At 39.4% G+C, this 26,277-nt stretch overlaps 1 protein-coding gene across 13 annotated transcripts in view; it reads left to right on the forward strand.

Moving 5' to 3' along the window:
- NUMB (NUMB endocytic adaptor protein) overlaps positions 1–26,277 on the forward strand; it is a 91,659-nt gene that overhangs the window by 21,185 nt on the left and 44,197 nt on the right. For 9 of the 13 annotated variants that reach the window (XM_085224871.1, XM_085224872.1, XM_010711469.4 and 6 more), the window contains one exon: positions 24,412–24,526. The exons of 3 other annotated variants lie outside the window; for them this stretch is intronic. The gene's annotated coding sequence lies outside the window, so the exon portion shown is untranslated. Of the gene's footprint in view, positions 1–11,496; positions 11,644–24,411; positions 24,527–26,277 lie in introns of those variants that run through there. One more of the 13 variants, XM_010711468.4, reaches the window with a different exon arrangement.

Genomic DNA, 26,277 nt, shown 5'->3' on the forward strand with positions numbered 1-26,277 from the left:
CAGACACAAGAGGTCTTGTGTGAGCAGCTTTGGAATTTTGTGTGTGGTTGTTTCTAAAACAGATAGTAGCTCTTCCCCTCTCCCTCTGTTTGTGTGTAAACATACAGAGTAATTAAAAAGCTTGATTCATCTTGGGTTGCTTTTTACTTGTTTTTTGAAAGGTATGTGAAAAGTAAAGTTCTCTTTTAAATAGATATTAAAGTGGTTTAGGACTAGTATTTAAGCAAGCATTTCGATAAAGCAAGAATGAATTTTTTAAAGGTATTTCCCTATGGAGTTTAACACAAAGCTGAAAAGTTGTATCTCTGGGGTGAGAACTGAGAAATGAAGGGGGAAAACAAAAACCCCCCAAATCAAAAGAAATCGGCTGAATTTCCGTTGCCTAATGGTCTAAAAATGGGACACTATCACTTGGAAGTTCAGTGATGCTTAAGTGGGGTTCAGCCCCAGTGGAGAAGTGTTGCATCGTGCTGGCTCTTGCTACTTGCCAAAACTATTGGTGTAGCCAAAGGGTTTCAAATAGTCAGCTATCACATAACCCTTTTAGCTGCGTGAAGTTCACGTTTAATGATACTCTAGCATTATGGCTTTTCCATCTAATCCATCGTCAGAGTCAATGCTGACTAACCACTATTTGCACTTTCTGCCTTTTACATGCTTGGAGAAGCTATAGTGAATTTGAAGTCATTGGGTTTTCTTACAGAATGGACTAAATGTTTTTTTCACTTCAGTAAAGCTGGGTAAGGGAAGCTTTCCTTGGGCATGTCTTGCTTTTTTTTGTCCATGTGGGCAAACCAGTTTTTCTTGTTCAGTGGTAACCAGCATAATGTGAAATGCACGTATTTGTGTTGGAGCTCCTTCTTTTTATTTACAATCAGTGTCTTGGGGGGATTGTTCCAGTGTTATCCTTTCCAAGCTTATATCGGTCTTGACATTTCAAACTGTGAAACTAATGAAGCCAGCGTATGCTCGAGGAAGGCTAGGAAAAAAAATTCTAGTATCCAGCAGACAAAGACCTGTTGTGCATACCGGTTATGGTACACTCATGTTTAATATAATGTAGACAGGTGACCTTATGGGGACTTGAACTGTAACATCTAGGAGCATTGTTCTGGTTGTACCAATTATTTTTGAAAGCACGATGTCTGTAAGCCCTCTGAGAAATTGGGCTGACATGGCTCCCTGTCAGTGCTCAGGAGAGCTGAGTTGAGCTTGTTGCTGACTTTCACATTGAAGACTGACCTATGGTATTTCTAGCCCTGGAGGGAGATTCCTTATTAAGGGTGTATTTCTTTTCCTTATGTAGACAGATACTTTCAAGACAGAATAAGAAACTATTGGTAGAGCTATCAGCCATTGAGCTCCGTTCCGGTTTTTGGAAATACTGAAAAACAAATAGCAGGAGAAGGATTTCCCCAAACTGAAGGTCCTAGAATTTTTCTTCAGACCCAAGCAGCATAAAGAAATTGTACAGCACGTTTTATTGTTTTTGTTGATGGTTGTCAGCAGTGGCCATTAAGTAGGGTGAGATCTGATAACTGATGTGGAGATTTTCTTTGGGAAAGAGATGTGAACCATTTCATAGAATTACAGCACAGAAAAGATCATTTATGTTAGTTAGTCTGGCCTTTGCAGTTTTGTAAGCTAAGTGCTGTTTCTTTAGATGTCCAAGCAGGACTGGATGGAGCTGTCTCATGAGCAGTGTCTGTCCTGTGGATCACTGGTAAAAAAGAAAAGTGTTCTGCTTCACTATGCTGAAGCCTTTTCTAAATGGACGTTTTGCTAAGGAACTACTGCAACTCTAGTAGAGTTGTTTATCTCTTTAACTGCTGCGTGCTGCTAGCTTCTGGAGGAAAAGAGATTTTGTTTAAGAATCTTTTAAATAAAGTGCTTCTTGTTGGTGAATAGCACTTTTTCCTTGGATATGTGTGGAACGAGCTTTTAGTGGTACAAATGAATCTGCTGAAATGTCTGCTTTAGCCGTAGGAAGCGCTGGGTGTTGGGATCCATAGTTATGTTTCAAGTCAGATTTTCAAACGCTTCATCAGAATGGTGTTGATATGAACACAGTTTTGAGTGTACTGGTCATTAGGTAGACTTGAGATATTCTTGGTTTCATGGTAGTAACTGGATTGTCACTTCTTGTATCAGGTAACATTTATGCTTTTTGAATGCATGATAACGAATGGGATTGGTACAAGTCTCTTCACTTTAAGTGATATTAATTTATGTAGGACCTCATTTTTCTTCTTTACTCGTTTGTTTTTGGTACTTACGTTGAATACGAGCTGAAAGAAATTGTGCAGATATTATGCATTTTCACTGGTAAAAATATTTCTGAAATGTAACCTAATGTATTCACTAGCACATTGAAGCAGGCACAGAAAATCACTAAATTGTTTCTGAGAGCACCACTACAACCTTTCTTCATCTGGCATTCTACTTTTGTTCATCTGGTTGTGAAGATGGAACAGCTGCATGCTGGCTGTTTCAGTTTTAGTGTGGCTTAGGGTCAAACACAAATAGCAATGCTTAAGTTGGAAATAGGGAGGACTGCACTGAACTGATTATAATTGTAAATACATTCGAGTTTTACCTAGAGCTTGAGCCAAGATGGTTGCTTGTTTTGGAACAGAGTTAATTAAAGTTCTGTTCAAAGGCTTTTTTAGTTAACTTGTTAAATCTGTTTGGGAGATGCTTATTTGTAGGAAACCAGTTAAAGATGCACTGTTCTTTCTCTCTTTCTTTTCTTTGCATTTTTTGTTGCTGTTTCTATTGGCCTTTAAATTCCTTATGCCTTTAGCAAAGACCACAAGACTCACAGTTAAAGGATTGTCCAAGAGAGCAGTAGCTGTTTGGCGCAGCACGTACTTGCTTATAGGAAGAAGTTGAGCTGTAGCAGAGGAACATGCATGTTGTGTTGATTACTGAAAGTCATGTGCACGTGTGTAGATGGGTTACTTGTGAGCTTGAGAGGGGAAAGCTTTTGATGTGGGGTACTATAGCCACTGATTGCTACCCTGAGAATTAGCTTCTGATACGTGGCATTTCCTATTAGCCTTTGTCAGAGGCTTGCTGAAAATCCAACTACTTTTATCTTTAAACAATGCAGCTAAATGTAGTTGACAAAAGGTGGATAGCTAAAATATATCTGGATATTTTTTGGCCTACTTATGAGGTTCAAAATTTATTTCAAGAGACTAAAATTTGGGAATAGGTTATTTTCTATAATTGTAAAAATGTTCTCATTTTTAACTGTCTTGACAGATATCAACCAATCAATATCAGCTATCCTGTGCGTTGCTGAAGCTCTCACTGCTGTTGTTTGCTCACGACTCCTTGGCTGAATGACCTTATCCTAAATCAGGGGTCACAAGCTGTTCATAGAACTGCTCCTAGCACCCTTTAAATGCAAGTGCAACATTTACTACCCTCTGGCATAGAAGTTGGCTTCTGCATATGCATATTAGTAGTTTGGTCATTTACTCTTTACAGTCAGAGCTCTTTAATGCATACTGTCCAGATCTAGTGAGCTGCTTGTGTTATTTGTTCCAGCATTACACCTCCTGATGTGTGTGATGATGCTGTGCCCTCGAAACATGGGGCAGGCTGTAAGGTGTGAGCTGATAGTGATATAGGTTGGATGACAGTAGCTAAGATGAAAGAACTGTGTGTTCTGAAATATCAACATATGTAACCATGGGGTTGCATCTTTTCAGTTTCCAGAAAGTAAGAATTCATCACAGTTATCAACAGGGAAGTTGTGCTGCTGTTGAGGAGACAGCTGTCTCCCTGTCTGATCACATTCATTCCAGTGTGTATCACAGCTGTCAATCAGGCTCTCTATTTTTGACTGCAAGAGCAAAGTTAGCCATCATTAGCATGAGTCTTGTGTTGTAAGGTTAAGCAGGAGACAATTTGCACCTAATTCTAAACAGTTGGTTAAGGCTTCCTTGCTTTGTATTGCATTTAAAAGGTCAAATGCACCAATTAAAGAGGTTTTCAGAAGAAAAATAATTTCCTTGATTTTGTTCTTTTTGAATCTGAACTTAGCTGCCCCTCCTGCTTGTGCATGTGGAAGGAATGGTAGTGATGTAGAAAAGGTGTGGTTAGCAATAACTTTGGGCCTCCATGTTCAGGTAACTGTTGTGTTGTTGCAGGTTATTGAATGGAAAGAAGTCTGACGCACGTTGAGTAATGTCATGCTGCCACCCCCTGCTAGAAGATCTGTGGGCAGATGACAAGGGATGCTTTCTGGGGTTGGGAATGCAAGAGCAAGACTTGCTTTTGTGCTTCAATCACACTGTCCTAATTACACATCTGACTTAAGCTTCTTGCAGATCATCAATTGCATGTTTGTGCACTTTTGTCGGAGTAACTTATGCTGCATTACGTCCTCAGAAACAAACAAACAAGTACTTCTGCAGCTCTCTTCCTGTCCTCTTGTGAAGGATGTGTATAGTGTGGTTGGAAGAGCCAGATGCATTGATGCTTTGGCATACAAGGGCTGCTCCAGAAATATCTCATATTTTGTTATGTTGGCCCAGTATGTCGGAGGCAGATGTGGGTGGTATGGCAGTAGAGGTTGAACCCTCCCACAAATATTCCATTACGTTTTGTTGCCGTGTGACAGATGGCACCTCGACTGGTGCAGTATCAAATAAGGTTATTGTGCTCTTTGTATCTGTTGTGGTTTCCATGGAAACAAATAGGGGGCATTACTTTTGGAGTGACCTACATAAGGAAGGCAACCCTAAGCGGTAGTTAACTTAAAATAGAAACTAGTGCACAAGATAGTAAGACTATATTATGTTAGTGCCTGGAGGCATCCATTTAGATGAAATGTGAGGCGAAATATTCCTCTTCAAACCAAGCAGTCAGTCAGTTGCAGATCAGAGGAGGTCACTGAAGTAGAGTGAAAGTATCTGTATATTCAGAGGACCATAGAGGCATTTAAGACTAGTTTTACTTAATGCGAAAGTATTCTAAAACATGCACGGCAGTCTAACTTTGTTTATTTTCCGAAATATTCTAAGATCACACAAGGAAGAGCCTTAGGTAGTGATTCTGAAATGTATTTGAGCTACCAGTGCTGCTGATAAAAGCAGTTCTCTGTTCAGCACCCTTGTACTATGCCAGCACAGAGCTATTTTTTAGCTGGACCGTATTCCTTTTCATTTCTACTGTGCAGCCACACAAATGGCACAGCTGCTACTACTTAAAAGAATTGGTACAGATAGAAATTAACAGCAGGAATGAAAAATGAGTACTGTTTTTGCAAAGGCAAACTTAATTTAAAGGTATGTTATACTGCAGTCGCTTTTGGAGAACAGAGTTGAGCAAACATTTTACATCCCAGCTTTGTTCCACTGAATGTTTGATAATCAAGGAAGAAGAGCAGAGCACCAGCAATCATGTCTTCGCCTCCTAGATTGGATTGCAAAGTTTTTATTATTCATAATTTTATGCCAGCAGTTTGTTTGTTTCAGTATTTAAAAGACTCATGTAGAATGCAAACTCCTTGCTTACTATTCTCCTTGCTGAAGTAGCATCAGAATTGTCATTTTTACCAGACTCCTGGAGCAGAATTTAAAATTATACTGGGTCATTAATTGCTTTTATTCATTTCTGAATCAGTGCTATAAAACTCTGTTGTTCTGCAGACTGCTGACTGATATAGGGGAAGTATCAAGCTGCTGTCCAGGTATGCAGAGACAGGGCTAGGAAAGTCACTGCACACTAAGCTGGGTCTGGAAAGGGACACAGATTACACCAAGAAGGACTGATACAAGTGTATGAGCAGTCAAAGGAAGACTAAGGGAAATGTAGAATGTGTACTTAATACCTTTTTGCCTTGGTCTTTACTGGTAAGATTTGCCTTCAGGAATCTCAGGCCTCTGCTAATGGGAAAGCCTAGAGCAGTGAAGACAGCCTTGGTAAAGAAGGATCAGGTAAGGGAGGTTTTGAACAAATAATGCAAGTCCATGGAACCTGGACCTAGAGTGCTGAGATAGTTGTCTGGTGTCATTGCAGACCTATTCTTGACTACCTTTGGAAGGAACATCATGGCAATTGGTTAAGATTTCTGAGGTCTGGAAAAAAGCAAACGTTAGTCTTCTTTTCAAGAAAGAGAGAGGTTTTTTTTAAAATTATTATTTTCAGGAGAGAATTTGGAGGCTTACTAATTGATTGGGGCCTCCCTTTGCTTGAGCAGGAGTGGTGGGATCTGACAATTTCCAGAGGTCCCTTCCAATATAAACTATTTTGTGATCTGTGAGAAAGTGATAGAAGGAGGTCCTCTGGAAACAGTTTCCAATGTGTTATGGTCTAGAAGGTGATTAAGAGTAGTCAGCATGGATTTATGAAGGGGGAATTGTGCTTGACCAGCCTTGTGATGACTAGGTTGTGCATATGGAGAGAACAGCTAATACTCTGATTTTAACGTTGACTTGTGATATTTTTCTGTCTTAATGCCCTTGTTAATACACTGCTGAAGTAGAGGCTAGGTAAGTGGTGAGGTAGATTGCAAGCAGACTGAGCTGCTGTGCTCAGGGAGTTACAACAGTTGGTGTTGAGGCCCGGGACTACTGGTGTTACTCTATGGGTTGCTGGTAGAGCATGGGCTGTTGAACATCCTTAGTAATGGTCAAAACAGTGGGACAGAATGCACCCTCAGCAAGTTTGCAGATAATACAAAATTCGGAGGAATGGATGACACAACATATGGTTGTCTTGCCATTCAGAAGGACCTTGACAGGCTGAAGGAATGGGTTGACAGGAGGCTTATGTTCATCAAGCCTTGACAAGCAAATCTATTAGCAGGTGCCTGCATACCAGCACTGCCATCTCTGTACTTCACTGTTCTTACCGTTGCCTGCTATTGGCAGACTGCTTGTACTCAGACTTGGACAACATAGAGCCATTTAAACACAGTGGCTAGACTAAAAATATGCAAAACTGTTTGCTATCAAAGTCCTAAAGAAGAATGTGATAACAAAGCATTTATTTAAGGGTTGTGTTGAAGAAATAACTTTCACAGCTCTAAATAATTATTCAAATGAAACTTGATGCTTGAGTTCAATAAATGAAGGAATGTGAGAGTACCCAGTGCCCATCTTATGTAAAGATTTGCAAACTGAAGATGTTACAGGAGTGCTGCTGTCTGGCCCTGTGTTGCTGAGCCCACAGTATATTTTGCTTTCTTGGTACAATCAGCCCTGCTGTCACAAGCTTTGTGTAGTTTTTAAGCTACCCTTTTGTGAAAATGAAATACTTTTCAAGCGTGTTTAAGTTTTCAGAACTAGTGCTGCCACTTTGTATTTTTGTTTAAGCGTATCTTTTTGAGTTCAGATGTTCACAAAGTCTTGGTTTGCCGTTCTCATCTTTGGAAATGTTTTAGCTGGAGCTAACAATTGCGTGAAAAGTTGATTATGAAAAGACAAAGCATTTAAGTGTGAAGACTAAGAGAAGGCTAAATCATTTGTGAATAAGAAAATAGCTGTTACAGAACTATTGGTATTTATGTAAACCGTCTCATAAGTGACTGTATTAAGCATTTGATAAAAGAAATTGCAAGCCAATGGAAGGATTTGAAGAAGGTGACCTGGATTGGTTGTCACACTGAACTTGCATAATAACGAAAAATGGTGTGAATTCTGGGAGGTTTTTCACAAACTGTAAGATTTGGTTGTGACCACACTTGAAGGAAGAAGTTCTGTTGCATCAATGCTGAACCAGATCTGAGAAGCAGCTAAATAGTTCATAAGCTTCCAGAGGAAAAAAAATGGAATAGCAATGAATGATGCTCAAAAAGTCCAATGTGTTGTGTTGCTGCTGGTTTGTTGTGTATCTTCATTACAGTCTGAGAGTGTGACATCTTTCCATTGCTTTGTTCTTCAAGGAGCAGCGTTACGTGACTGGAAAAACATCACAAACCTCTAATTCTAGGTATGGGGACTCATCAACATAGTTAAGTCAAAATAACAGTACCAGAAATACAGCTTGCCTTACATGTTTAGGCACAAAGAAATGTGAACTCGCTGCCACTAGTACTTGAAGGTGTTCATCTATACCCAGAACACCTTTGTGGGCTTTGTGGATATCTTTTTACTTATGGCTGCTTGGCAGATTTATTACAGGTGAGAGTGGATTTTAATGGTGCGTTAAACATCCACTTGTATTCAGTTAGGTAATGAAGTTGCACAGTGTGGTGGGTTTATATGAGAAGGCAGAAGCAAGGCCTGCTGGAGATTTAACAAAACAATTATCTCCATTTGCATGTTGAATGTTAAAATAATGTTCCGTGGACTGCGTAGATTCTGAGGCACTGTTTTACAGCCACATTTAAAGGCGCTTCTCAAGCTAATTTAAAAGCTGAACTTCTTGAAGACTTAAATATACTGCAGCATTTTCTGTTGACAAATGCACTTAAGTGTCTATACGGATCATATTGCAGTCAATTGCAATCAGTTTGGCAATTTCTTAGATAATCCTCGTTTGGAGGAATGTGTGAATGGAAAAGAGGTTCCTGTTTTAATCCTAGTAATGCAAGCTGGAATGTGTGCTGTCTGCTGGATTGTTTTTTGAAGTGGATGCCAGAAATTCTTACGATAAAATCGGCGATAATCATTCTGCCAATTTAAGGAGATGTCAGTTCCACATGAAAAGTTTGTAGGAAACAATCTGGCGAGCTTGATCCAAGATGAGGCTGCGTGTTGGTCCTGGAACACCTCTCACTTAACCAGAGTTTGGGTACGTGGATATCAGAAGGCAGTCTGACTGCGTGACCTTCATTTTGCTGGTGGGTTTTTTTTTTTTTTTAATGTGAAATTGATCTTTGAATTTTGAGATGCTTTTGGCAAGGAATTGATAAGAAAAATATTTATACAGTTGCAGCTGTATGGTTCTTACTCACAAAGGTACTTGATTCCAGATGGCCCAAATCCAAGCAGGAATGAAATAGGGTTGATTTTATTATTAAGGGCATTGCAGTCAGTCAGCTCCCCGGAACGTGCAGCAGAGTGGCTGCTTGGTACTTTGCCGAACATTCTGAAGTTATAGTGTAGTTAACTAAATCTTGAGAGACTTCTATTTTTTCATTTAAAATAAGAATAATTATGGCAGTGCTGTGTGAACCCCGTAGCATCATATCACAAGTGGGTCAGCGGTCTGGGGGGTTATAAAAATTGAATGGAAGGTTTTTGATAAACCTCGTTCTACCTGAAATTGGTCCTAAATTTTGCCCTGATCTTGCTGAGTACAGTTTAAACTGAACCCCAAGTGCAGTGAGAGCAAAACAGTTTTCTAACAAGAAGAGGTGACTTTTTTTGTTGCTACCAGTTTGCTAGCTGGTAGCTAATGTAGTGGCTTGTACTTTTAACTGCATTTTCTGAACACTTCACGTATCAATCTTTCTCATATATTAACCTTTTATTACTATTGACAGAAACATTTGTGAATGTAGCAATTTTAGTTTCTGAAAAACAGATCTTTAATCCCGCTTTTCTTTATAGTAAAGAGTATATGTTTTGAGAAATTTAACTGGAATCTGTAAATATTGGCATCTGATTTATTCAGTCTAGTTTATGTGATTTGTTTTTGTCATTGTCTGAAAAGTACAGTACGTAAGTGCACTTCACAATTGAATTAGGCTCTAATATAAGCAAGCTCAAGTTTGGCTTGGTAAATTGTCTCTGTGTTTTGCTGTCATTTCCACAGTGTTCTTTGTTATCTGATAAAATGATAATCTGTCTCTCAAAAATTCATAGCTGTTATTTTAATCTGAGTTGAGAAGAGAGAAAATGAGTTCTATTAAATTCATTAAGAAGTTTGAACAGGAAAAAATACAGACCATTTGCGGTCTCACCTACCAGCTTTTTTCCTTCACCATCTCAGTTTCAAATGCAGCTATCTAGAAATGCAAATGGATTGCTGACACTTGATAATTGAACTAAATACAAGAGCAGGCTCATCCAACCATCTCATTCAAGTAAACATTTTCAAGGGCTTAGCACTAAAACAAATCCCACTGAATGAGGCTTTTATGTGGTTTTCAGTAGAAGTTTTCCTAAGAGATGATTGTTATGTTGCACGTTTGCTCAATGCTGTCCATTTGCATAAACTTTCAGGAAAAACATGGAGATTAGTGCTCCATCTTGGGGAGAAATGTTAACTAAATAACTAAAGGTTAAAAACTAAAAGAAAAATAAAAAATCAAAAACACAGTAAAACTCTGTGTAACATAGGCGATCAAGTAGTTGGGGCAAATCTGTTTGTCAGGTGTATACTTGAGAAAATAAAATTTTGACCAGTAAAACAGTCACTTTATTTAGGGGTAGGAACTGGTAAAGCTCACTTAGGAGCTCTGCACTATGTTATTGAGTTGCTGAGCAGCTTATTCTCTCTGGACTTGGTGCCAGTCCTCAGGAACAGGGAAAATGAGCCTAGTTGTTCCTTATGTTGTTGTCAACTCCAGACAGGTTTGGGGACCTGGTCCTGAAAACAAACAAAATCCTTAAAAGATAAGAGCATCAGACATCACATCTTTCCTTAGCAAAAGGATGCGGTTTTCTTAGAGAACAGACCTGGGTTATATTCTGATAAGTTCTAACTTTCTATATTGGAAGAAACTGCAAATATTTTGTTCTGGTAAGCCGCTTTCAGGAAACATGTTACTTCAGAACAGAGTGGATATAACAAATGAAAGCTTTCACACAAGAACATCTCTTACAGAGCTTAACAAATTCACTGCTGCTAGTTTCTTCGAGCTCATGTGTTCCCTGGGATTTCTGAAATGGGCTGTACTTCATTGGAAAAGCTTCCATGTTCTTGGGCAATAATTTTTATAGATACATATTATGAAAGCTAAATAAGTAACGAGTAAAACTGCATTTATTATCCTGATCTCCAAATTTGAGTGCTTGTTACTGCTTTCCTGACAGGATGTTTTGAAGGACAGTGTGTACCTCCCTTTGGGTCAAGGCAGGACAGGGAACGGATCTTCATCCTTAAGAACTGGGGCCATTTTAAACAATGATGCACTTTGACATGTGCTTGCCTGAAGAGGAGAGCGGTATCAGTTAGGACACTTCCTCATATAGTTGTTTATTCAGAAACACGTCACTCTGAAGGCCTCAAATCTTTACAAAGTCCATGTTGCAATCTGGAACGTGTGCAGAGCTGTAATTTGTGAAAGCTTGATTTCTTGCAGACCTTTGTACAAGTCAGTTTCAAACTCTACCCTTGCTTTACAGCTATAGTTTAGCAAGTTGATTTACACAGACGTTTTAGAAGTAGCAAGATTAATGTTGATTTTTTTTTTCCAATTACAGCTAGCATCTCTCATGTCTACGTAGATTACTAGTAAATGACCTCATAGTGGAATTAGAGGGTTTTTTGTGTATTTTGCTTTTAAAGATGATGTTTTCTGCTGAAACTCTTATTACGAATTTACTGCTGCTGAGCACTTCCTGTCTTTTATCTTCATGGGGGTGTGCGTTGGTGCTAGGCAGGCACTGCTGCTGGATTACGTGGATTACTGCTGTTTATTGCATCAGTTTCTCAATTTGAAGGAGTGTTGCTAGTTTAATTTCAGTGACATGGATGTAGCATTTCAAGAACTACTGGACATGGGGAATGCAAGCAGTAAGTATTGTGCCAGCTGATGAATGTCGGATGTATTTGTTCACACATCTGCATGCTGCTTTCTGAACCAACAGTTGAATGGCTTTTCCTACGTGTAGCATTCTGCTTTGGGGATGTTAGATTTGAAAATCTGTCCTGAAACTGTTTTCCAAAAAGACTGGATCCCATTTTGCCTGTGGCACACAGTAGTCTTTCAGATAATGAGAAGGAGTCGTGTTTGTGAATTAAAGTGAAATAGCAAAGCTTTGTGAGGAATTGCTGTGCTATGACTTTTTTCCCCCCTTCAAAATCTGTATGTAAATCTGAGAGCTGATTACAATTCAAAGAGCTGTAAGAATATCCAATTGTATTTTGATAAGTGGTAGCTCTTTTGGGTGTGATGTTGTGGTTGAATATCAGTTTTCACATGAGGTTTTTCTTGGAGGGGGGAGAAAAACCTGCTATACTCAGAAAGACAGTTGTGTCCTTTTGAAGCATAAAATCATTGATCTAAAGCTATCAACTTCCTTCAGAGCAGAAGTTTTAAGTATCGATTCTTACCAGGAATTTAGGATTTAATTGAATTACAGACTTCTAGAAAACCGTGTGCAGCCTAAGCTGAATTTATAGAATTGTAATAGGAAAATGATGGGAAATCTGATAATGGCTAGTAAATTCAGCAGGGATTGTTATGAATTTGCAAGTAATTCTAAGTTAGGAACACTTTTGGTGCTCTCATGGCTGCTGTAAAGCAAATCTTTAACCTTTCAAGGGATGTGGGAGTAGGACAGCAGAGGGAGCCCTGGGTGGTGGGGCATGTAGTGATCAGAATTGCTTTTAATATTTGCAGCATAGTGGTGTGTTGGCTGCTGGCATGGAAACTTTCTATGAATACTTTTAGGGGAGGGGAGGAGGGGGTTATAATTGTGACTTTCCTGCTGCAAATTTTGGTTTGTAAAGAAATAAAGGGGATGATTGTCCACAACTGAGCCTTTCTGAATATAACTGTGATATTGTCTTTCACCTGCTGGATTGATACAATTTAAATTTATTTTTTTATTTTAGCTAGGTATTGCTTTCTACTGTCTACTATTTTTAATGGAAAGGAAAGCAGAGCTAAGAAGAAACAAATTTTCTTGTGCTGCAAGTGTGTGTGGAGGCAGCAGCAGGACAGGGTGTGCTGTGCTGAGGCTCTGAAGACCTTTGTCATCACTGTGATGAACATACAATCCCAGTCCAAATTCCTCTTTAAGCCATAATCCTAAGTATGATAGCAGTGTGGGTTGATTTAGTTCAGGCAGCTTTGTAATGTGTGGGTGAAGGAAGTCAGATAATGTTGTGAGAGCTCAGCATTATTCTGCAGTGCAACTGGAGGTTACAAGTGAAGTGAGGTACTGGGCCCGATGTACCTTTAACTGTTAGTACGAGGACTTGATTTTATACTTTATTTAGCTCAAGCCTGGCATGAAATTCTTTTATCCAACGTTTGCCTATAGGATATACAAGTACTTCACTACGAGTGAATGTGTTCAAAGCATAATGCTTCGATGTATGTTTAAATACTAATTGATGGTGGGGGTGGATATTTCCTGATATCTAATAGTGGTTTAGAAGAGTTAGTCAGCAATGGTCAGGAAATACCAACTCCAGATTAGACTGAGTTCACTTATCTTAAAAATGTTTTAAAGGTATTTCAGTGTCCATCTAAATGTGATATGTTGACAGGGATGTTATGTGCCTGATGGCATCTTGTTTTGGTGTGTCATTATAGAATAGGTACTGGAGTGTACACTGTGTGTGCTACGTGTTTGTTGTCTTGGTATCATTGCTTCCACCTCCCATCTCTTGGGAAGCAGTCCCACCGTGTTGCCTAAAATCTGACTTGACTTCTGTAACTGGAAGAGTTGATTTTGTATTCTCAGATTAAAGAATACTTGCTAACATTCCCCGTGCTTGGCTAATGCAATTGAAGTCTATATGTAAGTAACACAGTACATTTCAGTGCAAATTTAAAAATGTCTTTTCGGGTTGGTCTGGTTCCTTCCCCTGTGCCAGTGGCAGTAATCATTGTGTGAATCCAATGGGAACCTTTTTTTTCCCCTTGAGAGACTTATGAATTGTTCTACTCCTAAATGATCTTTATGATATTATGTATGTATTATAAACTTGTTCAGTTTATAGATTAATCTTGTGCTTGTATGTACTTCTGTGCCACTGACAGAAAGTTAAAGCATTGATGTCAGAGAAAAAATGTTCTCTCCCCCTTCTCCCCTCTATCTGAATTGGAGGAGGTACATGTTCTGATTTTTATACTCTCCTAATGTAGCTAGAATGCCTTTTAGACTTGCATTGGGTTTTCACAGAAGCTTGTTATTTTTTTTAGGGTGGATTACCAGTCTTTTGATATGGTTAAGCAGATGCCATGATAAACTTCAGATGTCTATTTAAGAGATCTTGAAAGATAAAATACCAGGAAGGCTGAGTAATGTTTCCTTTTTAATCTCATTCATCCCGCTTAGCTCTGTTTAGATAAAGATGTGCCTCCTCCTTGCAGGAAAGAGTGCAGAGATGATAAAGCCTTCTGTACCAGCCAGTAAAATGAACTGGTCAAATGAACCAGATGTGAAATATACAGTAGGTGGTGGCTAATGAACTTAATAGCTGTGGATATAAAATCAAAGCCAACCCCCCAACCAATCCAAACTGTTGGTGATCCACTATGAATGATGTCTTGTTACTGTATAGCTTTACAGCATTTTTCTGTGCTAGTTTTCTGATATTGAGAATATTCTCAAAGGGCCTGAAATTTCAGGTGCTGTTTATCATGTAATGTAATGCTGTTTAAAAGCACTTCCAAATTTTTATGTATGAGTATAAATTCATTATTTACTCTTCTGCAGATAAATGCTCAGAACTTGGAACCTATAAAATGTATTTTGGTTTTTTTTTTTTAAATGGCAAAAAACTCATCGTTCAATGCAAAACCTCAATACCTCATCTTGTTTTTAAAGATCCTTACAAAAGATTAGCTTTGATACAATTACAAGGTAAAATCAGTTGTTCATTTATAGCTATACTGTTCTACTGCTGTGGGTCTACGTAATACCTTTATGTGGGAGGTAATCCAGGGAAGCGCTCGTGTCAAAAAATTGCATACGCAATTGAAAAGGAATGGGATACTTTGCAAAAAACATTCATAGAAGAAGGGAGCTAGGTGATGTGTCCTTTCTGTGTTTGCAGTGTGTTTGTCAGTAAGGGTGAAGCATATTTTCAAGGGGTGGTAGCAGTATGTTGCTTCCTGCAGTAGCATGAGCTGCTGCATGGCTGTCCTAGCTCTTCTGCTCTTCCTGATGAAGGGGGCTCTTTACAGCAGGGTGGGTGCTGTAATCTTCAGGTAGGTATGCCAATAGTGCTCCAGCTCGTCCAGGGTATCTGCATGTTATTACTTGTCTCTAAAACCGACAGTCTTTTGGGTTTTTGTTAGGAATCTACTCTGCTCGTAATCGAACAGCTCATGGAAGCCTTGAATGTTCATATAGGGATCTACCCCTGTGCTTGCAATCCATTCTAAAGGCCTTACCAAGCATCTGGCATAATGAAATAAGTTCAAGAAACTGAACAAAAATGCAAAGGCTGACTTATATGAGTAAGTTACTTTTAGAACTTATATCTGGCATTAGAACAAGTCTTTGTAAATTCTGTGGACATTGCAGATTCTTTCCCAGAGATATCCAGAGGTAACTTAGTCCAGATACTTGCTCCAACTTGCTCCAGTCTTTGCTGTTTAGGAAATATTTGTTGGAGGTTGGGACATGGGGATATATGACAAAAACACAATCAACTTTTGTGGTTTAGAATTGTTGTGAGAAATTTTGGGACTGCTCCTAACTTCTGCAGTTTTAATCTCTTTTCTGCCTTTTGATTTTTTTCCTTTTCATTTCAGTATTGGTGCTTTTTTTTTTTTTTTTCCCCAGCTGTAATCTTATGAAGATAAATGTACACTGGGACCTAACTAGGTAATTGTAGGCTTCTGTGCTTCTATTAAAAATTGTGCTCTGCTGGAGTAGGCTGAAGCATCTTGCTTTTTGGGCTTATAGGTCTTATTAGTATGCTCAGATATCCTTTCTTCTGTAGAGTTGTTTTTGTAGGTGTGTGCTGAACAGTAAGGTAGTTTTATCAATACAACAAAGCTGGATATTGCAGATGAAAGGATTTTTGAGTAACACTTGATTTATAGAAGTAAGCATATTGTTTTGTGAGAGCTTATTTGAAGTGTTTTGCTCTGTATGTTGCTCTGCTTCTTGCCAGTTGTTTTCAGGGTTTTTTTTTTTTTAGGTTATCAGCAAATGCAGCTGGAGCTTACTAAATCTTGCTCATGACTCAAAGACAGTGGGAAATGAGATGCTGTGGTGTAGAGAAGCAGGTAGCTTGCAGTGGCTTCTTCTGCTGATGTCATGATGGTTGCATTGCAGAAAAGGCGTGGTGGCACCCAAAGGCTTTGCGTAGGTTGTAGTACTCAAGAAGAGGACTGTAGTTGCCTGCTAAAATCCACTGGTTTCCATTCTCCATCACAGAAGAACAGAGTTCTTCATGAGCATGTGTACTGCAAAACGAAAACTTGGATATAATGTAATACATTGTTAATGTTGTACAGACAATGTAAGTGCTTCTTTTGGTGGTATGTTGTGAATGGCTGTTGCTGTAAGCTGTGCTAGTTTTCTTGGCACGGGATGGCTACTGCTTCTGGTAGACATCCTCATGCGTTGCGATTGTAACGGTGTCTTAGAAGATGTTTGCTTGTGAGTCGGGTCTTAGAACTGATGTAAATGCTACCAAAACCTAGGTAAAAGCAAGCAGCTGATGACGGCTTTGGTTTGTGTGTATCGTGGTATCTTGGAGATGTGAGATAGGCTGCAGCTAGTCATAGCTGGCAGCACAGTCAGTGCAGCTATTATTTTGACCTGAGGTCACATCCAGCTTGTTCAGGCTTCCCAGAACTATTTCAGGGAACCTGACCCAGAAAGAAGACTGGAAAGGCCCTTCCTGTTGTGTGCTGCTTCTGTGCACCTAGCATGAGGGGATGTGGGTGGCGTAGGGAATGCAAAGGGAGTGTCTCAGGCTGTCCGGCACAGTGTGTCATGGCTGTGTCCTCACATTTTGCTCTAGCTGTTTTTTGCTATGAGTGTTGAGGATTATATTACCTGCTTTTATTTGTGTGTAGTGCAACCAGCCAAGTCTGTGTGGGGAGTAGTCACTGGAGTTCTTAAAACAGCAGACAGTTTTCACATGGTAAGTTAAGTACTGTGGAAACCAGTGACTGAATTTCATAGATAAAAGTGAGAGTGCATAGGAGGTTTTTCTTCTCAAATCCTGGGTGTTCTGGATTCAAATCCTGAAGATACTTGTTAGCCCTTCTGACTGAGCTACTTAAACCATGTACTCTGTTCAGCTGTCTTTGACCAGTTGAGCACTGCTGATTCTCTGAACTAAGTTTCTGAATGTCTCCTTCATTCCTGAAAAACTGAATGACCTATTTTGTGGGAGTTCTAAAGTTAGATTCTGTGGAAGATTGATTGTATGTGAATTTCTGGGCATTCTGGAAAAGTTTATTCCTTATTTTAAATGGGTATCCTAGTGTAGCTGAGGGGCTTGACTTTTCATCTGAGGATATCTCTACCGAAAACTAAATTCAATGAGATCGTTAAATAATATTTATAATTGTATTCATAGTGGGAATCTTTAACTACTTGCAGTGTAGTCAGAAAATCAGTTTCTAAGTATTGATACACTGAAGCAGTTTGAATCTTTGAAACGTATTAAATGAATTCTTTGTCTTTTAATGTTATATTTAGTAGGGCAATTTGAATGTTTGTCCAGTCAGAAAATTTGGACTTGGATTTTGACCATCACAGAATATATTTGTTACACTAATCCATAATTCTCTTCATTTTCCAAATCCATTTCTTTGTGATGTCTGTCACTAATTAACCTCTTCAAACCCGTTTAAAGTGCCACTTTGCAACAGTTGCGCTGTGAAGTAGTTTTACTCTTGTTTTGTCTGTATTTCTGTTGATTTTTCTTCTCAGGCCTAGGAGATAAGTGAAGTCACTAATACACACATTGGCTGCTCCCGTAATCCACGGTTAATTTATATTCTAGGAATTAGAAAAGATTGTTTCCTTTCTTCTCCATTACCAAAATAATTATATGAAGGAGAACTGGAGCCAAAGGACCTGATCCTGGATAATAAGGTCGCTCAGATCTTTTTGAATGTTTTGCTTTATTAGACAGATAGGGTGAAATTGCTTTATCTGCTCAACAGTGGTGTTCAAATCAAGTTTTAACTCATGCTGTTTGAAAACTTTTGAAGATTAAGCTCAGTTGTTTTGGAAATTGACTTGTAGATGTTCATTTTAATAAAATGCGTGGACTTAAATTGAGTGCTTTATCAAGTTAGTAATCTATATTGAGATTTTTTTTTACTGCAGAAGCAGGATGGGAATGAGGTGGGGCAGCTGCTGCATTTACAGCCGCCCTCTGGCACAGAAAGCATTGAACTGCTGTTTGCGGCAGATGCAGGTCCGTAGCACAAAGACAGAGCTGAGGGCAGGCTGCTGGTGTTCTGTAGCCTCAACAGCGTTGTCAGGCACATCCTTGTGAACTGTCTTACAAGGCAGCGTGCTACCAGTTCATGTGGTTTCCTGTTTTTTTTTTTTCCTTTCCACAAATACTATTTATGTCTGGCAAAGATGAATTCAGCAACAGGGCAGCATGCATCGATATGTGATACGTGGGGAAATAATGCCTGCAGCCCAAACCCCAGATTTCTGTCGCAGCCTTATCTAGCTAACGGGTGGCTCCGATTTGGGTTCTGAGCATGCAGACCTAAAAGTAGGCTGCTTCCCATATTTCCTCCTCTTCCTTGGTTTTATATTGCTCTAGCTCTATGTACAATTATTAGCTGGGTCTCTTGCATATGACTCCAACGTCCTGTATCTACAGAACTAGGTGTTTATAGCAAGTTGGCTGAATTAGATGACTGCAGTGGTGAGAAACTGACCGAGCGCATGCTGTGATTCCTCTTGTGTCTACGTCAGCGAGCAACTGTTGAGTTTTGGCATGTGTTGCATTCCTGGGTGTGGTTGTAGCACAATGCAGGGTAGTCTTGGTTATCTTGGCTTTGTTACAGTAGCTCATCAAAACTTAGAGGTTCGCATTATAGGCTCTGGAAAACTATGAAAAGCCTTCCATTCCCAACTGCAATTTTAGTGACCTTCATCTTTAGTTCTTTTTTTATTGTAAGATTTGAGAGAGAGAAGTTACATGACTAGTAAGAAACACCTCACTGTGGTTTATTTTCTTTTAAATATCATTGTGGGTAGGAAAGAATGGTCTCGGACATAGCTGTGGTTGTTTTTCAGCTTCAAGGTTTAGAATCCTAGTCATGCTATTTTCTCTGGTGTGGATTCAGGATTAAGGAGGCTTCATTTTATAATATTAGGATGTACGGTCTATTTTCAGTCATTGCGACTGTTGAACCTTGAGAAACTTCTGAACTGTACATTTACTGGCCGGCGTAGAACTGAGCTGTGAGTTAAGATTGAACACAGGACTAGATATGAGAGAGAAAATGAGGAGTCAGCATGGAAAAAGGAAATCCACAGTAACTGTCAAAATGACGCATGAACTGCAGCCCCTTGTTGTAACAAGGAATTCCCAGCAGACAGCAGGAGTGTGACTGTGCTGGAAACTGTTGTCATGTAGTGCTGGCATCACTCAAACTCAAGACTTGCGAAAGCAAGAAAGTTTGTGTTGTCATACTCTGAGTACTTCATAGAAATGTTTCTACGTAATCCTTGTATGGACAGAGCTGTAGGTCAACTTCCTGTGGTCTTATTTCATGAGAGACAGAGACAGACAGACAGGAAGATGGAAGAAGAGAATAAGATATTTTCCCATGTGGCCTTTTCCTTTATAGAGTTTTTTGTCATAGACAGTGAGGGAACAACAAAATAGAAAACTCATTCAAATTTGTAAGCTCTTTAACAGCAAAAAAAAAAGTGACTTAACTAGACTGCCCTTGCAAGTTCTAACCTTACTTGTTTTGCATGTAAGTCTTCTTTCATGAAATTTATGTGTGGTAAAGCGTTGAGTGTAAATAACTGAAAAGCACATTATTGCATGGATGAATGATCTTTCTGTGCAATATTTATAAGTTTGCACACTTTGCTCAACCACTGGAAAAAAACAGCGTTTGACGTAACTCCGAAATGTCCTTGGTGTGAAATCTGAGTAAAGGTAGTTTGTGGCTTCCAACAGTCTTTTTTGAGGCATGCAATTTGAATGCCTGCGGTCACTTGCATAATTTTACTGTCATGAGGCTAAATTGGCCAAAAAAACATACAGTAGCTGTTTAGATCTTCTCCTAATTTTTGCCAGCTCTCTGATGCTCCTTTTTTTCTGAATGGGTTTCCAAACTCTCAGTCTTTATGCTGGGAAATTAGTGTGATAAAACACTTATATTTACAAGGGAAGGCTTTATATAAATGCTTTCAGCATCTCTGTCTATACAATAGACATTGTATACAATAGGCTGATAGAAATGACAAAAGAAACCTATTTTAGGAGACAAGAAGCTCTGTACTTCACATCTGGGCATTGCTGTCCTCCCCAAAAACAAGCACTGCTGGAGGGGAGTGTTGCCTTACGCAATGGGAGCTGACTGGTGTGATGTGCCTTGTTCTGGAAGGCTGCGGGGAAGGTATTGTTGTGCAGATAAACTCAGGAGGTGAAGTACCCAGAGTCAGCAGTTGGATACTCAGCTTGGACACAAAATTCAGACACGCGCTGTGTCTTCAGGTTTGGAACCGTGCTCCAGCAGTCAGCTTGGATGGTATGCTGCTGCTGAACCAAATGGGTGTGTGAGCTGAGAAGAAACAGAATGAACATGGAGCAGAGTAGGATGGCACTGTAATACAGCTAACTGGTGCCTGGTAGACAATCAGCCTTTGCAATGAAATTTATTCTTTTAGAAGTATGACATATATGCACCTGTCTGCGTTAGAAGTGCTGTTGGAGAGTGTACCACGTGTGATGTAGTCAGCCTTTGTTTTCAGTTGGTGCTTTGGCCGTGTATGCTTTACAAGACAGTAGTTTCCGTGAAGTGGGGTCATACCAGGGTCAACATCAGTGTGGTTTGGGTGGATCTTTTACCATGTATGCTTATGTTTTTAGACCAAGCAGTATACATAATGTCAAAGGGAGGTAAGGTGATATTTGTTTCCCTGGATCTGTGGTCAAGATCAACTTGTGTCAAACTTCCTTTTGCGAATGGATTGTGCTAGCACTTGAGAAGATCTGATTATCTTTTTTTTTTTTTTTTTTTGTCAGAGTGGAAGAAGCTGACTTTTGATTCCATACCTGTGTTGCTATATGTGTGCATTCCCTGCTCCAAAGTTCCCTCCTTGAGTCTAGTAAGGTAAAATGTAATGTACGTAGAGGAATTACAGGACAGTTAAGGAATGAATAATTGTGATTCCTTGTGAAGGGAGGCGGTGTTCTCTCCCATGTAACTGTAAAACCGTTCTAATTGATGCTGTCCTTGTTACTGGTACTCTACACACTGCCTAACATGTGAAGGACAATTGCACGTTCTGTAAGGAACAGACTGTTTTATATGGTTTCCAGACTTAGAAAAGGAGAACAGAAGGCACTGTTGAGAATAGTGATCTATGAATAGAGTAGTTATACTAGGGTCATCTGTCAGAATAATTGAGTTTGTTCAGTGCATTGCAGAAATCAGTGGACTCTGTGACTAGTCACTGGTGGAGGTAATGCAGTTCTGACTTCTCTGCTGGTTTGAATCTGGCAGTATGTACTTAGTCCCCATTGTGCCTGCCTGCTGCTGGGTGCTGGCTGTCACATCACAGGCATTTTTAGCCTGCTTTCTTGCTCATTCTGGTTTGTCCCGCAGCTCAGCTGCCACCCCAGGAAGCAGCTGTCTGCCGTGGAAGTAAGTCATGGTGTGGCTGGCAGGGTGTTGAGAGCAGGCAGTGACACTGCATCCCACCTCACAGCAGAGCAAAGCCTGTGCTGTTTCTGTTTCAAGCATCTTAGTACCAGGAATGAAATCTGTTGCTTGCCGCTGCACTTACTCATCCTCAGTATGTGATGTGGTGATGGTGGAATCCAAATGTTCAGGTACTCAGAGGAGACTTCTGAGAGTAGTGAATTGGCTACTTGCTCAGTGCTCTGCTGGGCCTCAGGGAGATCTGGTAGCAAGGAGCTGTGCTGTGGGTGTGGGGAGGCAGCTGCTGGGTGCTGGCCAGATGGTATTTCTGTCTGTGCTGAGCCTGAAGCTTCATTGATCGCTCTAATGAGTGTGAGGCAGAATGAGAAGGAAGGCAGTTTTCCTGGGTGTTTCCTGTTTGCTTTCCATGCTCCTGTGCCAAGCAATTTAGAGCTGGGAAGATGACAGCTATCTCTATGATTGAGGAGGCTGCAGCAGCCACATGATGACCAGCATGCATTACTTCTGGGCTGTGCCCTCTGTGGTACGCTGTGCCAGCAGGTCCTGTGCAGCGCAGGGTGGGAGCTGTGTGTGTTGCAGTAGATCCCTGTAACTGCTTTATGAGTAATTAGATGTCTAATTTTCAGTCGGCTTTTATTCAGGTCCTTTAAGTTCATCAGTAATTTCTGAGGCCTGAAACGTCAGACAATTATAATGCTGATAGCTGCCCCTGGTTTACTACTTCTCCCAAGTAACAGGCCAGGCCATATACCTTTATTTAATAGCATCAAGTCAGAGAGGAAAAGAACATCAAGTCTACTTCATCTCACTTCACCAAAGACTTTTTTTTTTTTGTCCCTCTCTCAGCCAGCACTGTATCTTAAAGAAGCATGGCATTTTAAATAAAATTGGTAGGTGCTCAGTTGCAGTCCAGGAGATGCTATTTCTGTAGATCTCACTTGATCCTAGCTGACAGAATCTGCTTTAGTGATGGCTTGAGATATGTCTAACTTACTTCAACAGGTATTGCTTATAATTGTCTTTTCATTTGATGATTTTTCTGAAGAAAAAGCACCTTATTCTCTTCTGTTGTTTTTAAGTTTGCTATCTATTGATAGATCAGTGCTAAAATAAACGTGGTCATTTAGAATATTGTAAATGGGAGAGCATCTGACGTGTTGTAATGGCTTGGGGATTGTGGTGTTGGTGGATGGATCTCAGCTGCTTACATGGATACACCAGGAAACTGGAAGGGGGCAGCAGCATTTTGAGCTGCATGTCTTTACTTTCTATTGAACGTGTGATTGACCAATTGTTAATTGCTGTTGGTTAAGTGTCATGTCACTACTGAGTGCTCAGGGTCTCACTGAATGAGGAATGCAGTAACATTTTTGTTAATCTCTGGATCTTGCAGACAATTTCAGTGCAAGTTGTTTATTATGTGAGAGTTAATTTAAACTGTTGGCGTCAGGAGTCACATTATGGCCTTTTCTTAAAATCGATTTGAATGTAGGAACAACATGCAAGGAAAACAAGCATGCAAAGACTTGCTCTGGCTTTCAGTACATGTTTGTTTGTAGTAATTGTCTGCATTGTAGCACAAAGTCCATGCTGATTTTGGGAGATAATAAAGCTTGGATGTTGAGAAATGGATTTAATGGGGGGAATAGAAAGGTAACAAAAAAGCTGAAATTTCCAGAGTCTTGTGATCAGGAAAGTAGTGCAGCAAGGCCGAATCCCTTACTCTCTCAGGCTAAGCTGAAGACTTGATTTCTATGCTAATTTACCCCAGATTTAATTCTGAGTGGAAGTTGAAATGCTGATGCATGCTGTTGCAGTGCACTTGGTAAGCAAGGCAGATTTATTACTTTGAAGCAGTTGTCTTAGGTAATGAAAGGGGATTTTATTCTTCCCTTTTCTCTGCTAGAGGTTGTCATAGTGGACTAACTGGTTTAAATATGGTCTGCAGACTGGAATTATAAGCTCTTGATGCTAGGAAGGACAAGTATTTTTGACTAAATTGTTAGGTACTCATGTTGCTCCTATTTCATGATTAATATTCTTTAAAAAAAAAAAATGAACAAACCCACTTCACTATTGTGGAAGAATTTTATAATTACTAATTTGATATTGTGCATAAAAATTGGAAATTATCTGGTAGCGTTTACTTAGATGAAAATATTTTCAAGTATGTTTAAAGTAGGTATGTATGACTTTGAACTGTTTTTTCTCCCCACTGAGACTAAAGGAGCTGTAAATAACTGCTTGGATGTGTACCCCTGGATTTAACGATGTCTCAAGCTGTCTTGATGCTTTTCAGTGATGATTTAATTACAGATCACTGTATCAGCGCATATAAGCAGTGATGTGATACTGATGTTAGTGACTGTAGTGAAACTGGTAACTCCTGTGAAAGGAGATGTCTGAGTGCGCTATCAGCAGTTCAGTCAGTAGTGATAGTGAGATTTTGGTAGTAATTTCAGTTAAATTTCTGTCCTAGACATCCATAAGCACAAACATTAGTATCTTCACCAGCAAACAGCCATAAACAGCTAGAAATAGGGAGGGAATGCATCTGTTTATAAAAGCCAATCTGAAAACGTTAATATGGAGGGTTTTTTAATATTAAAAAAAAAAAAAAACAAAAAAAACAACCTTAAATGCGATCTTTCTATCCCTTAATACCTTCTGGCCAACACCTTACTCTTTGTTTGCCCCATTAGCATTTTTAGCCCATACTGAGCCTGTCTTGATCGTTTCTCTGTTTTTTTTTTTCTCAGCCCATAGGTTCACATCTTTTCCTGTATCCATGGAGTCAAGGTTATAGCTCCAAGTGAAGAACTTTGCAAGAGGAGTTTTTAGAGAAGTACTACTGGTGGTCCTGAGAAAAAAAAAGTATGTCACCCAGTCAACATATTCTTGCTACAGTATGAAGGTTATATTCTAGTAACTTTGACTCTCTGGTACTTGGGATTGAGGAATTGTTTTTGTTGCAAACTATATAAACCAGATTATTATTTTTTTTTTAAGAGAAAGCCTTTGAAATACACCATCTTTCCTCAGTTCTGGTGTTTACATCTGATTTTCCAAAATCACTGTGTAAGCAAGCCATTGAAGTTGTGCTTAGATCTTTTTACAGTTCTCACAGTAGGCAGATGTGAGAAACATGAGGCATGAAATGAAGTTTTATGTGCTGTGTAATCATAAGGAATACAAATTGTGTATGGACAAAATGGTACTGAAAAGCTGGTATTGTGTTGAAGAATCCTGATTAGAATGTTGGAATAGGGACTGTGGTGACAGGTTTCTCAGACAGCTTGTGAGTTCTTGGCGAAGGAGCATATGGGTTGTATTAGAATCTAGAGAGGATGCAGAATATTTTAAAACGTACTTAACTGGTTGTGATTTCACTGTCATTAATACCAGGAGAAGAATTTAGAAAACACTGCATCCTGTGTGCTTAAAAGAACATGGATTTAGTTCATATCTGATTTAATTAAGCTAGCTTCTGATTTGATTACATTTGTGTAAAGCAAACAGATTTGAGAAATAATGCTATTAGTTCCAGACAATGTTTTGCAAAGAGCTATTATGAGAAAACAGTTATGAAACAACTCAGACTTGCAGTGGACAGGTGTACAAATGTTGACACGAATTCCTAACATAATAAATAAGAACTGCATTTCTGGTGAAGAAAAATTTGTTCTTAGGAGCCTTAATAAGGGGTGACCAGAAGTTCTGATTGCCAGACTCAGCGACTGTATCATTTCTCTGGGGTCATTTTCATTATCAAAAGCCACCATTCTCCACAAAAGCTTGACAAAGACCTTCACAATTTTACTTTGAGTTTGAAATTAATATTAAAAACGCCTTTGGTAACAGTTAATCTTCTTGTTGCATTGGCTGCAGACAAAAGCGTGGCTGATTTAGTGTGAACAAGCTGAAGAAAATGTAGAGATGAAAGGATCTTAGTTACATTTACTCAACTGCTGGAGGATGGGAGCAAGGAAAGTGACTTGAATTGCTGTACAAGAACAGCCAAGCAGTAATGGGTTTGAATGCTTCTGCCTGCTGCAGTGACAGGATAGCTGCAGTGACAGGATAAAATGGAGGCCTCCTCTGTTTTGTGAACATTCTTAGAATAAAACAAAAATCACTGTTCACAGCTGAGAGTTTGGCTTCCTGTTCTACATTCCAGCATGCTGCTATCCTTGTAGATTTACCTGGTTTGATTTACCTAGCTATCTATACATGCCATTCTTGCTGACAGACTTGTCAACACTGTGATTCATTCCCTCTGTAGGTGTCTCAAAGTCAGTAAAAATGTGTAGCTTACTGTTCCAAATACATTCAGAATGTGGGCTGTGCAGACTGTTGGACTGGACTTCAGGCAGTGCAGAGCACTATTGCTGGATCAGTTCTCCAAAATGCTCTGGCTTTCACCTTCATGTTGAGCACATCCATTCTGTGGAACAAAGCCTCAGTTTAGTATACTGTAATACTTAGTATACTTAGTATGGGTATACCTATTTTTACCTTGATTAAATAGGCTCTACTAGTAATCTGGTTTAGTGTTGTTGGTTTTTTGTTTCTTTTTTTTTTCCAATTTCTGCTGTCACTTTACATCCAGAACCAAAAAAATGTGC

Source organism: Meleagris gallopavo, chromosome 5 (assembly GCF_905368555.1).
Source record: "Meleagris gallopavo chromosome 5, MGAL_WU_HG_1.1, whole genome shotgun sequence".
In the NCBI taxonomy this organism is placed as follows: Eukaryota; Metazoa; Chordata; class Aves; order Galliformes; family Phasianidae; genus Meleagris; species Meleagris gallopavo.